Source organism: Triticum dicoccoides, chromosome 5B (assembly GCF_002162155.2).
Source record: "Triticum dicoccoides isolate Atlit2015 ecotype Zavitan chromosome 5B, WEW_v2.0, whole genome shotgun sequence".
Lineage (NCBI taxonomy): Eukaryota > Viridiplantae > Streptophyta > Magnoliopsida > Poales > Poaceae > Triticum > Triticum dicoccoides.
The window spans coordinates 311,522,609-311,536,063 of NC_041389.1; positions in this window are offsets into that span (position 1 = coordinate 311,522,609).

A 13,455-nucleotide genomic window follows, 5' to 3' on the forward strand; every position below is an offset into this window, starting at 1 on the left:
CCGCACGCCACCGCCGCCCCGCAGCCCCGCCCGGCTCCGTCCGCCACCGCCTCGGCCGCACGCCGCTCCACTGCTCTCCGATGGCGCCGAAGAAGACGCCCAAGGGCAAGTCGGGCTTCTTCGGCGTGAGGCAGAAGCCCTCCGGTAACTAGGGTGTGGAGTTCTCCGACGCCGGAAGGCGTTAGCGGATCGGCACGTACCCCTCCGCCCACGAGGCCGCGCGTGCCTACGACGTGGCGGTGTGGCGTGCCGAGAGGCCTCGGTCGCAGCTCAACTTTCCAGAGATCGGGAGTCGGGCGGTAGCGGAGATGCTTGTGCCGTAGGGCATCAACATGAAGGAGATCACGACGAAGAAGAAGACGAAGAAGCCGTCGGTTGTCGTCAGTGCTGGCGAGACTGATGAGGAGGCGATGGCGAGGTTTGCTCGGGAGCATCCGGAGTACGTCCAGGCCGAGCTGGAGCACTACTGGAAGCGTGAGGCGGAGCAGAAGAAGAAGGGGCCGAAGAAGGAGGACGAGGCCGGTCCCTCGACGGTGATCCCCATCGAGTCCTCTTCCAAGGAGGACTGGGCAGACTACTCGGAGGAGGAGGAGGAGGAGGAGGGGTGCGATGACCCGGCGAAGGAGGAGTTCTGGGAGCCGTTCCGTAGCTTCGATGAGGAGTAGTTTATGTAGTAGTTTGAATAAGTAGTAGTTGAAGTTGATGTATGAAACTATGTTGAATTTGATGTTTGAACTATGTTGAATGGACTAGTAGTATGTCATTTTACATCTTCATTTTGGACCAACTATTGGAGTTGCTTTTTTGGACCATCAATTTGGACCATCTGTTGGAGTTGAGCTTTTTTTGGAGCTCCAAAACGCACTTTTTGACGGTCTAAATTTTACATCTCCAGTTTTGGACCGCCAAATTTTGGGCCATCTATTGGAGATGCTCTAAATTCTTAAAAGTGCGTGCGCATGATAACCCGCAAGTATACGGGATAGTTGTATCCTCTTTCGATAAGTAAGAGTGTCGAACCCAACGAGGACCTAAAGGTAGAACAAATACTCTCTCAAGTCCTATCGGCCACTGATACGACTCTACGCACGCTTGACGTTCGCTTTACCTAGAACAAGTATGAAATTAGAAGTAATTTGTAGGTGTGATAAGATAGGTTTGCAAGATAATAAAGAGCACGTAAATAAAAAATAGGGGCTGTTTAGATAAAGATGCAATAAAGTAAATATAGCGAGTGTGGAAAAGTGGTGGTAGGAGTTGTGGAATTGTCCCTAAGCAATTGACTACGTTACTAGACCGATAGCAAGTATTATGTGGGAGAGGCCATAGCTAGCATGTCATCCCTAACTTGGAATTCTATGCACTTATGATTGGAACTATTAGCAAGCGTCCGCAACTACTAACGTTCATTAAGGTAAAACCCAACCATAGCATTAAGATATATTGGCCCCCCTTCAATCCCATACGCAACAATCCCCTTACTCGGGTTTAAGCTTTTATCACTCTAGCAACCCACTATAAGTGAATCATGAACTGTTGGAAATATGCCCTAGAGGCAATAATAAATTAGTTATTATTATATTTCCTTGTTCATGATAATCGTTTATTATCCATGCTATAATTGTATTGATAGGAAACACAGATACATGTGTAGATACATAGACAACACAATGTCCCTATAAGCCTCTAGTTGACTAGCTCGTTGATCAATAGATGGTTACGGTTTCCTAACCATGGACATTGGATGTCATTGATAACGGGATCACATCATTAGAAGAATGATGTGATGGACAAGACCCAATCCTAAGCCTAGCACAAAGATCGTAGTTCGTATGCTAAAGCTTTTCTAATGTCAAGTATCATTTCCTTAGACCATGAGATTGTGCAACTCCCGGATACCGTAGGAATGCTTTGGGTGTACCAAACGTCACAACGTAACTGGGTGACTATAAAGGTGCACTACAGGTATCTCCGAAAGTGTCTGTTGGGTTGGCACGAATCGAGACTGGGATTTGTCACTCCGTGTAAACGGAGAGGTATCTCTGGGCCCACTCGGTAGGACATCATCATAATATGCACAATGTGACCAAGGGGTTGATCATGGGATGATGTGTTACGGAACAAGTAAAGAGACTTGCTGGTAACGAGATTGAACAAGGTATCGGGATACCGACGATCGAATCTCGGGCAAGTACAATACCGCTAGACAAAGGGAATTGTATACGGGATCGATTAAGTCCTTGACATCGTGGTTCATCCGATGAGATCATCGTGGAACATGTGGGAGCCAACATGGGTATCCAGATCCCGCTGTTGGTTATTGACCGGAGAACGTCTCGGTCATGTCTGCATGTCTCCCGAACCCGTAGGGTCTACACACTTAAGGTTCGGTGACGCTAGGGTTGTATGAATATGAGTATGCAGCAAACCGAATGTTGTTCAGAGTCCCGGATGAGATCCCGGACGTCACGAGGAGTTCCGGAATGGTCCGGAGGTAAAGATTTATATATAGGAAGTCTTATTTTGGTCGCCGGAAAAGTTTCGCACTTTATCGGTATTGTACCGGGAGTGCCGAAAGGGGTCCGGGGGTCCACCTGCCCCGAGGGGGCACATGGGCTGTAGGGGGCACATGGGCTGTAGGGGGTGCGCCTTGGCCCATATGGGCCAAGGGCACCAGCCCCAAGAGGCCCATGCGCCAAGGAGACTTGGAGAAGGGAGAGTCCAAAGAGGGGAAGGCACCTCTGAGGTGCCTTGGGGAGGATGGACTCCTCCCCCCCCCTCTTGGCCGCACCCCTTTCTTGGAGGAAGGGGAAAGGCTGCTCCCTCCCCCTCTCTTGCGCCTATATAAAGGGAGGGGAGGGAGGAGTGGCCGCACCCATAAGCCCTGGCGCCTCCCTCCTCCCTGCAACACCTCCTCCTCCTCCCGTAGTTGCTTAGCGAAGCCCTGCCGGAGTTCTGCTGCATCCACCACCACGCCGTCGTGCTGCTGGATCTTCATCAACCTCTCCTCCCCCCTTGCTGGATCAAGAAGTAGGAGACGTCATCCGCTCCGTACGTGTGTTGAATGCGGAGGTGCTGTCCGTTCGGCACTAGGTCATCGGTGATCTGAATCACGGCGAGTACGACTCCATCAACCCCGTTCTCTTGAACGCTTCCGCTTAGCGATCTACAAGGGTATGTAGATGCACTCTCCTTCCCCTCGTTGTTGGTTTCTCCATAGATAGATCTTGGTGATTCGTAGGAAATTTTTTGAATTTCTGCTACGTTCCCCAACATGAACGTATTGCAACACCCTACAGCGGGAATCCCTCATGCTTGCGCGACACGGAGGGCACAATAGGACAGCAACATAAGCACAAGCAAATTAAACCAATCATAGCAATTCATCAACCACCAATAGGACAATGAAAATCTACTCAGACATCATAGGATGGCAACACATCATTGGATAATAATATGAAGCATAAAGCACCATGTTCAAGTAGAGGGTACAACGGGTTGCGGGAGAGTGGACCACTGTAGATAGAGGGGGGAAGGTGATGGAGATATTGGTGAAGATGACGGAGGTGTTGGTGAAGATCGTGGTGATGATGATGGCCCCCGGCGGTGTTCCGGCGCCACCGGAAGCAAGGGGGAGAGGGGCCCCTTTCTTCTTCTTCTTCCTTGACCTCCTCCCTAGATGGGAGAAGAGTTTCCCCTCTGGTCCTTGGCTCCCATGGCGTGGGAGGGGCGAGAGCCCCTCCGAGATTGGATCTATCTCTATGTCTCTCTCTGTTTCTGCGTTCCCAGATCCTTCCCCTTCACCGTTTCTTTTATATCCGGAGATCCGTAACTCCGATTGGGGTGAATCTTTCGCTCAGATTTTTCTCATAAAATTAGCTTTCCTGCGGCAAAAGAAGAGCGGAAACCGCCTTATGGGTGGCCCACGAGAGTGCCAGGCGCGCCCAGGGGGGAGGGTGCGCCCCCCTATCTCGTGGCCACCTCGGGCACCGTTTCGCGTTGATGCTTCCTCCGGAAAATCCCAAATATTCCAAAATAATTCTCCGTCCGTTTTTATCCCGTTTGGATTCCGTTTGATATTGGGTTTCTGCGAAACATAAAACATGCAACAAACAGGAACTGGCACTGGGCACTGGATCAATATGTTAGTCCCAAAAATAGTATAAAAAGTTGCCAAAAGTATATGAAAGTTAAATAATATTGGCATGGAACAATCAAAAATTATAGATACGACGGAGACGTATCAGCATCCCCAAGCTTAATTCCTGCTCGTCCTCGAGTAGGTAAATCATAAAAAAGATAATTTTTGATGTGGAATGCTACCTAGCATAATCTTGATCATATGCCTAATCATGGCATGAATATTAAGACACGGGTGATTCAAAGCAATAGTCTATCATTTGACATAAAAACAATAATACTTAGGGCATCCCAACAAACAATCATGAATTTGAAAACATCAATGCTTCAAAAATTTATCCCTACATAATCATATAGTCTTGTATGCTCCCTTTTCTTAACACAAGGTACCCCTCATGCCTATCCCGGTGTCAGCCAAGCAATTGTTTCATACTTTAGTATTCTCAAACTTTTTCAACCTTCACGCAATACATGAGCGTGAGCCATGGATATAGCACTATGGGTGAAATAGAATATGATGGTGGAGGTTATGTGGAGAAGACAAAATGGAAGAAAGTCTCACATCGACGCGGCTAATCAACGGGCTATGGAGATGCCCATCAATTGATGTCAATGCAAGGAGTAGGGATTGTCATGCAATGGATGCACTAGAGCTATAAGTATATTGATAGAGGCAAAGGTGTCCCGTCTTTCGATGAGATGATGGATTTCGCTTTGGTGGAAGTCGACTTTGATGATCCGACTACGAACTTGGGAGGACATCGCGCCTTAGCAATCGCTAAACCAACTCCGAGAGGTTATTGACCACGCCGGAGCACGATCAACCTGGCCACGAGGGTCTGTTTCCTGCGAGCAAACGAAGAACAAGCAAGAAACTGAGATTGCAATCTGGATATTGCGAATATAAGATGAAAGCTTTATTGATCAAGGTGGGGTTCTGTGACGCCTTTGTCTGGTCGTTGAACACAAACGAAGTACGCAAAGTTGCAGCTATGGCGAACTTTAATCTAAACAAAACCCAAAGTCTAAACGATGCCCTAAGGGCTGTATATATGGAGGAAGAGGGGGGAATTTCGTGGCCCTTGGGGGAGGGTTCCGAAATCAACCCTATCTCTTGTTTCCCCACACATACGGACTCTAAAAATAGCCTATACTTATGTATTTCAAAATTACATGGGCCTGGCCCAATAATAAGGTGACGCAGCACCTAGAATAGTCTCAGGACGAAATTTATGAAGTGGCATCTTGTATATTTCGTCCAAGGCTTCATGCACCCATTATGGTGGCTTCAAAGTCCTGAAATCATCACTTGTAACTCCGTTCTTGTTCCCCTTGCGCATACCATCATCTCCATGCTTGTTCTTGCTCCAATGTTCATCCTTCTCCAAGCTAGGCCCTTCATTTGTAAGCAAAACAAATGTATCCAATTTTGGCAACATCATATTCTCATGAACATTAGAATCATTACCAAGAAACGAAAGTACCTGGTAATTTAGTTGGCGTGCACGAGCTCTAGAAATTGTCCAGTATGTATAGCAGCAGGGGCTGTGGGTGTAACAATTGTATTGATGTCCTCATCATCCTCCCCTTCTTGAAATGAAGTCTTCCTCGACGGAAGTTCATCTTCCTCACCCAAATAAGGCTTCAAATGTGCAATGTTAAAAGTGGGACTAACTCCAAAATCTGCAGGCAGGTCAAGTTTATATGCATTATCATTTATTTTCTCCAACACCTTAAAGGGACCATCAGCACGTGGCATTAGCTTTGATTTGCGCAAATCAGGAAATCTATCATTACGCAAATGTAACCAAACAAGATCTCCAGGTGCAAACACAACATGTTTTCTAACCTTATCTCCAGCAAGTTTATATTTAGCATTCATACGCTCAATGTTTTCCTTAGTTAGCTCATGCATTTTTAAAATCAATTCAGCACGTTGTTTAGCATCAAAATTAACCTTCTCCGAAGATGGAAGAGGCAACAAATCAATAGGTGCACGAGGTAGGAAACCATACACAACTTCAAAAGGGCACATCTTAGTAGTAGAATGCAATGAATGATTATAAGCAAATTCAATATGAGGAAAGCATTCCTCCCACATTTTCTTATTATTTTTCAAAACAGCCCTAAGCATAGTAGACAATGTTCTATTGACTACTTCAGTTTGTCCATCAGTTTGGGGATGACAAGTAGTACTAAAAAGCAGTTTAGTCCCCAACTTAGCCCATAAACATCTCTAAAAGTGGCTAAGAAATTTAGTATCACGATCTGAAACAATAGTATTTGGCACACCATGCAAGCGAATAATTTCACGAAAGAACAAATCAACAACATTAACAGCATCATCGCTTTTATGACATGGTATAAAGTGTGCCATTTTCGAGAATCTATCCACGACAACAAATATGCTATCCCTCCCCTTCTTTGTTCGAGGTAAACCTAAAACAAAGTCCATAGATATATCCTCCCAAGGAACACTAGGTACAGGCAAAGGCATATATAAACCCATGAGGATTGAGTCGTGACTTAGCTTTTTGACATGTAGTGCAGCGAGCAATAAAACGCTCAACATCCCGTCTCATCTTTGGCCAAAAGAAATGTGTAGCAAGTACGTCCTCCGTCTTCTTCACGCCAAAGTGTCCCATTAATCCTCCTCCATGCGCCTCCTGCAACAACAAAAGACGAACAGAGCTAGCTGGAATGCATAGCTTGTTAGCACGAAACACAAATCCATCATTAACGACGAACTTGTTCCACATTCTTCCTTCTTTACAATTCTGCATTACATCTTTAAAATCAGCATCATGCACATATTGATCTTTGATGGTCTCCAAACCAAATTTTTTGAAGTCAAGTTGTGAAAGCATAGTATAGCAACGAGACAAAGCATCAGCAATAACATTTTCTTTTCCCTTCTTGTGTTTAATGACATAAGGGAAAGTCTCAATGAATTCAACCCATTTAGCATGTCTACGATTCAGTTTAGCTTGACTTTTAATATGTTTCAAAGATTCATGATCAGAATGTATAACAAATTCTTTGGGCCATAAATAATGTTGCCATGTTTCTAAAGTCCAAACAAGAGCATATAATTCTTTATCATAAGTAGAATAATTCAGACTAGGCCCACTCAATTTTTTAGAAAAATATGCAACAGGTTTGCCATCTTGTAATAACACACCTCCTAATCCAATTCCACTAGCATCACATTCAAGCTCAAAAGTCTTATTAAAATCAGGAAGTTGGAGTAAAGGAGCATGTGTCAACTTATCTTTCAATACCGTGAAGGCTTCTTCCTGTGCGGTACCCCAAAGAAAAGGCACATCTTTCTTTGTAAGCTCATTGAGAGGTGCAGCACTGGTGCTGAAATCTCTCACAAAACGCCTATAGAATCCAGCGAGGCCAAGAAAACTCCTCACTTGTGTGACCGTTTTGGGCTGCGGCCAACTCTCAATAGCTTCAATCTTGGCTTTATCAACTTCAATTCCCTGTGGAGTAACAACATAGCCAAGAAAAGATACTCGGTCGGTGCAAAAGGTGCACTTCCCAAGGTTACCAAACAAACGTGCATCACGTAGAGCAATAAAAACAGCACGTAAATGTTCCAAATGTTCTTTCAAAGATCTGCTATAAATCAATATGTCATCAAAGTAAACTACCACAAATCGTCCAATGAAAGCACGTAAAACTTCGTTCATTAATCTCATGAAAGCACTAGGTGCATTAGTTAACCCAAAAGGCATGACTAACCACTCATATAATCCAAACTTAGTTTTAAATGTTGTTTTCCATTCATCTCCCAATTTCATACGAATTTGATGGTATCCACTACGCAAATCAACTTTGGAGAATATTGTAGAGCCACTCAATTCATCAAGCATATCATCTAGCCTACGAATAGGATGACGATAACGAATAGTAATATTATTAATGCCTCTACAATCAACACACATACATGATGTACCATCCTTTTTCGGCACTAGAATAATAGGAACAGCACAAGGACTAAGGGATTCGCGTATATAACATTTGTCCAGAAGCTCTTGTACTTGACGCATAATCTCCTTCGTCTCCTCTGGATTGGTACGGTATGGCGCACGGTTTGGCAGTGAAGCACCGGGAATTAAGTCAATCTGATGCTCAATCCCTCGAATAGGCGGTAATCCCGGTGGCACGTCTTGTGGAAAGATGTCAGCGAACTCCTGCAAAATGTTAGTGGCAGCAGGAGGCAAAGAGGAAGGCACGTCCTCGAATGAAAATAATGCCTATTTGCACACAAAAGCATAGCAAACAGATTTGCTGAAATCTAGCTCATCAATATCAGATTTGGTGGCAAATAAACATGCACTTTTCAATTTAATTTCAGAAGCAACACTAGATGGTTTATTATTAGGCTTCATTTGTTGCTCAAATTTTTTTGCCACAATCTGATTTTCACTCTTATTCTTCTCCTGTTTTGCTTTATTAGCTCTATTAATATCATCTTTCAAAATAGAATCAGGAGTCATAGGAAGTAATATTTTTATCCTTATGAACAAGAGTATACTGATTGTTTCTACCATGGTGTACAGATTTTTTTATCAAATTGCCATGGTCTACCAAGTAATAAGGAACATGCTTGCACAGGTACCACATCACAATCAACATAATCAGCATATGTAGAGATACTAAAATGCACACGAATAGTACGTGTTACCTTAACCTTGCCGCTGTTGTTGAACCATTGGATGTAGTAAGGATGTGGATGTGGTCTTGTGGTGAGAGAAAGCTTCTCCACCATCTTCATGCTAGCCAAGTTGTTGCAGCTCCCTCCGTCTATGATAACGCGCACAGAACATTCCTTCACAACTCCCTTGGTATGGAACAAATTGTGCCTCTGATTTTGCTCAGCTTGTGTGACCTGCACACTCAAAACACGTTGAGCAACTAAACATTCATACCTGTCAGCGTCTTCAGGAGCCATGTATTGCGTCTCATGATCAGAATCATCTCCACCATGTTCTTCACGTGTAATAAGAGCCAAAGTCTCCTCATCATAGTCACTAGCGGACTCATACCCACCATCCTCAGTAGCAATCATCACACGCTGAGATTTGCATTGTCTCGCATAATGACCTCTTCCCTTACAACGACGACAAATAATATCACTTGTGTGCCCTGTTGATGCCATGGAAGAAGAACTCTGTGGAGGCCCGGCAGGTTCGCTCTTGGCAAATAATGGTGGTTGTGCCTACTTTCTTGTATCACGGCTGGAGGTGGCACCTGATGAAGGTGCTGGTGCAGTTGAAGTAAAAGATGCACGCGGTGTCCATGATGAAGGTCGACCTACAGAAAAGTTAGTGCGTGCCATTGCTTGTCGATCCTGCACTTCACGTTCAGCTTTACAAGCAAGATGGAACAAACGAGTGATATTAGTATACTCCTTATACTCTAGAATGGTCTGAATCTCTCTATTTAATCCACCCGTAAAATGTGCAAGCATAGCTTCATTCTCCTCAACAATACCACATCTAATCATGCCAGTTTGTAATTCCTGATAATATTCTTCTACAGAATTTTTTCCTTGTCTTAAACGCTGCAATTTTTGAAGCAATTCACGTTGATAATATGGTGGAACCCAACGAGTACGCATAGCAGTTTTCAAAGCATCCCAAGTAGCTGGAATAGGATATAATCTACAATGTTCAGACCACCATACACATGCAAAACTAGTGAAAGCACAAACAGCAGCAGCAACCCGTCTCTCCTCGGGATATTGTAAACATGTAAAACGATGTTCAGTTTCTAACTCCCAAGTAAGATATATATCAGGAACATATCTACCCTCAAATGGTGGAATATTCAATTTCAGTTTAGGAATATGGACATCATCTCGTACCTGAGGTGGTGGTGCAGGCCTACCATTACGAATATATACCTGAGGTCGACCTGCTGGTGGTGGTGCTGGTGGCTGCACGTAGTTCTGATTTTGATCAACCTCATCCTCATAATCGCCCGCATACTCATCATCCTCCTGGGTACCAGCAGCAGCAGTAGAAGGAGCCAAGGAAGCATCAACAACAGGAACAGCAGCACCGGAAGTTTGGCCATCCACAATAGGCACGCGCTTCGCTCGTCCATACTGATTCGGAAGGAGGCGTTGTTGTTGTTGTTGCAGAGGTGCGATAGGTGCAGCCGGCGGTGGTTGTGGAAAACGCGCGAGCAATTCATTAAACTTGGTATCAAGCTTTGTTTCGAACGTCTTCTCAATGCCATCTATCTTCTCCATGGCCTCATCAAATCTGTTTAGCACATCTTGCACCTGCCCACTCATCATTTGCTGAAATTTATCATGTAGCTATTTGTTCGTCAGGTTCTCCCAATCAGTCTCGTCGGCTTGTGATCCTACCATGGTTAGCAGCAAATAGAAACACACAAGAATATGATCCTACAGACTACTAAGAAGTGGTGGTGGTGTATCACAAACCCGTTAAGCAAAGCTCAAATTCTTACCAGTTCTTACCCAGCAGCAAGTGGTGATCGGCAACCTTTGTAGTCAAAACTCTCAAAGCTTGGATAGAGCGATTACCAGGGAGAGTCAAACGCACGACGTAGATGTATGTGGAGATGGAAAGGCTTATAATATGGTAGCAAAAAGGTTCAGCAATAATCAATTCAGAGATGCAAAGTTGAATAAATGCTCAACGACGGTACTGTGCTGGTCCTAGGCTAGACTGTGCTAGAGACGCGAGCCTAGAACACTAACAAAATCACGGTGCTGCACGTAAACAAGGGAAAAGCACACTCTGGATTTTTTTTTCGCTCTTTTTTTTTGTGCTGCTCTTTTTTTTTGCGAAAAATCACTATAATGGCGAGTGTCTCAAAACTCTTCCCAGGTCAAACTGACAGGATGGGCACGAAATTTTTTCGACCAATTTTTTTTTCCGACTACCCGGACCCAAAAACTGGAAACGGGTCAAAAAAAACTTTCTATAACGGCGACTGTCCCAATACGCTTAGAAACACCTAAAATAGGATAGCCAGAATTTTTTTTGTCAAGTGCGTTTTTGGAAAATTTTGGGCCTAAACGGAGGGTGGTTTCCAGACTTTTTTTTTCTGAAACCTACTCCGGCAAGGAAACACGAATCGGGAACTAGATGAATCTCGAAAATAAACCTAATATGCAAGGAACTCGGATTGGTGGTGGATATATGGTGGTGGTATATGGCAGCGGTGGTGGTAGTGGTGGTAGTATATGGATATGGATCGGTGGTGGTATATGGACACGGATTGGTGGTGGTATATGGATACGGATTCGGAGCGGTGGTGGTAGGTGACAGGGGCGATGATGATGGTGTGGTGGCGGCGTGACAACTTATGACCAGAACTCGAAACTCTAAAAGACTAGACGCTAAGACCAGCAACTAGACACGACGATGCAACCGCAAATTCAACAAAGCAAAACCCTAAAAAGATTATGCAAAGGCTCAGATTGATTCGGATATGATGAACTAACCCTAATTTTTTTGTGGCTTTTTTGTGGACTATAGGTATGAAAAATAGACTCGATCTAAACTACGAAAAACTGTAAAATCTCACCGAGCAACCTGGAAATCTGATACCACTTGATAGAGGCAAAGGTGTCCCGTCTTTCGATGAGATGATGGATTTCGCTTTGGTGGAAGTCGACTTTGATGATCCGACTACGAACGTGGGAGGACGTCGCGCCTTAACAATCGCTAAACCAACTCCGTGAGGTTATTAACCACGCCGGAGCACGATCAACCTGGCCATGAGGGTCTGTTTCCTGCGAGTAAGCGAAGAACAAGCAAGAAACTGAGATTGCAATCTGGATATTGCGAATATAAGATGAAAGCTTTATTGATCAAGGTGGGGTTCTGTGACGCCTTTGTCTGGTCGTTGAACACAAATGAAGTACGCGAAGTTGCAGCTATGGCGAACTTTAATCTAAACAAAACCCAAAGTCTAAACGATACCCTAAGGGCTGTATATATGGAGGAAGAGGGGGGAATTTCCTGGCCCTTGGTGGAGGGGTCCGAAATCAACCCTATCTCTTGTTTCCCCACACATACGGACTCTAAAAATAGCCTATACTTATGTATTTCGAAATTACATGGGCCTGGCCCAATAATAAGGTGACGCAACACCTAGAATAGCCTCGGGACGAAATTTATGAAGTGGCATCTTGTATATTTCGTCCAAGGCTTCATGCACCCATTATGGTGGCTTCAAAGTCCTGAAATCATCACTTGTAACTCCGTTCTTGTTCCCCTTGCGCATACCATCATCTCCATGCTTGTTCTTGCTCCAATGTTCATCCTTCTCCAAGCTAGACCCTTCATTTGTAAGCAAAACAAATGTATCCAATTTAGGCAGCATCATATTCTCATGAACATTAGAATCATTACCAAGAAACGAAAGTACCTGATAATTTAGTTGCCGTGTGCGAGCTCTAGCAATTGGTCCAGTATGTATAGCAGCAAGGGTTGTGGGTGTAACAATTGTATTGATGTCCTCATCATATATGAAAGCTCAAACTGAAACTAAGTGGGTGTGCATCCAACTTTCTTGCTCACGAAGACCTAGGGCATTTGAGGAAGCCCATCGTTGGAATATACAAGCCAAGTTCTATAATGAAAAATCCCCACTAGTATATGAAAGTGAGAACATAAGAGACTCTCTATATGAAGAACATGGTGCTACTTTGAAGCACAAGTGTGGAAAAAGGATAGTAACATTGCCCCTTTTCTTTTCTTTTTTTCTCTTTTTTTTCTTTTTTTGGGTGGGTTTCTTTGGCCCCCTTTTTTATTTAGGCTTCTTTGGCCTTTCCTTTTTTTCTTTTTTCTTTTTTTCTTTTTTTCATGGGGCAATGCTCTACAATGATGATCATCGCACTTTTATTTACTTACAACTCAATATTACAACTCGATACTGGAACAAAGATATGACTCTATATGAATGCTTCCGGTGGTGTACCGGGACGTGCAATGATCTAGCGTAGCAATGATATCAAAAAACGGACAAGCCATGAAAACATCATGCTAGCTATCTTACGATCATGCAAAGCAATATGACAATGAATGCTCAAGTCATGTATATGATGATGATGGAAGTTGCATGGCAATATATCTCGGAATGGCTATGGAAATGCCATGATAGGTAGGTATGATGGCTGTTTTGAGGAAGATATAAGGAGGTTTATGTGTGATAGAGCGTATCATATCACGGGTTTGGATGCACCGGCGAAGTTTGCACCAACTCTCGAGGCGAGAAAGGGCAATGCACGATACCGAAGAGGCTTGCAATGATGGAAGG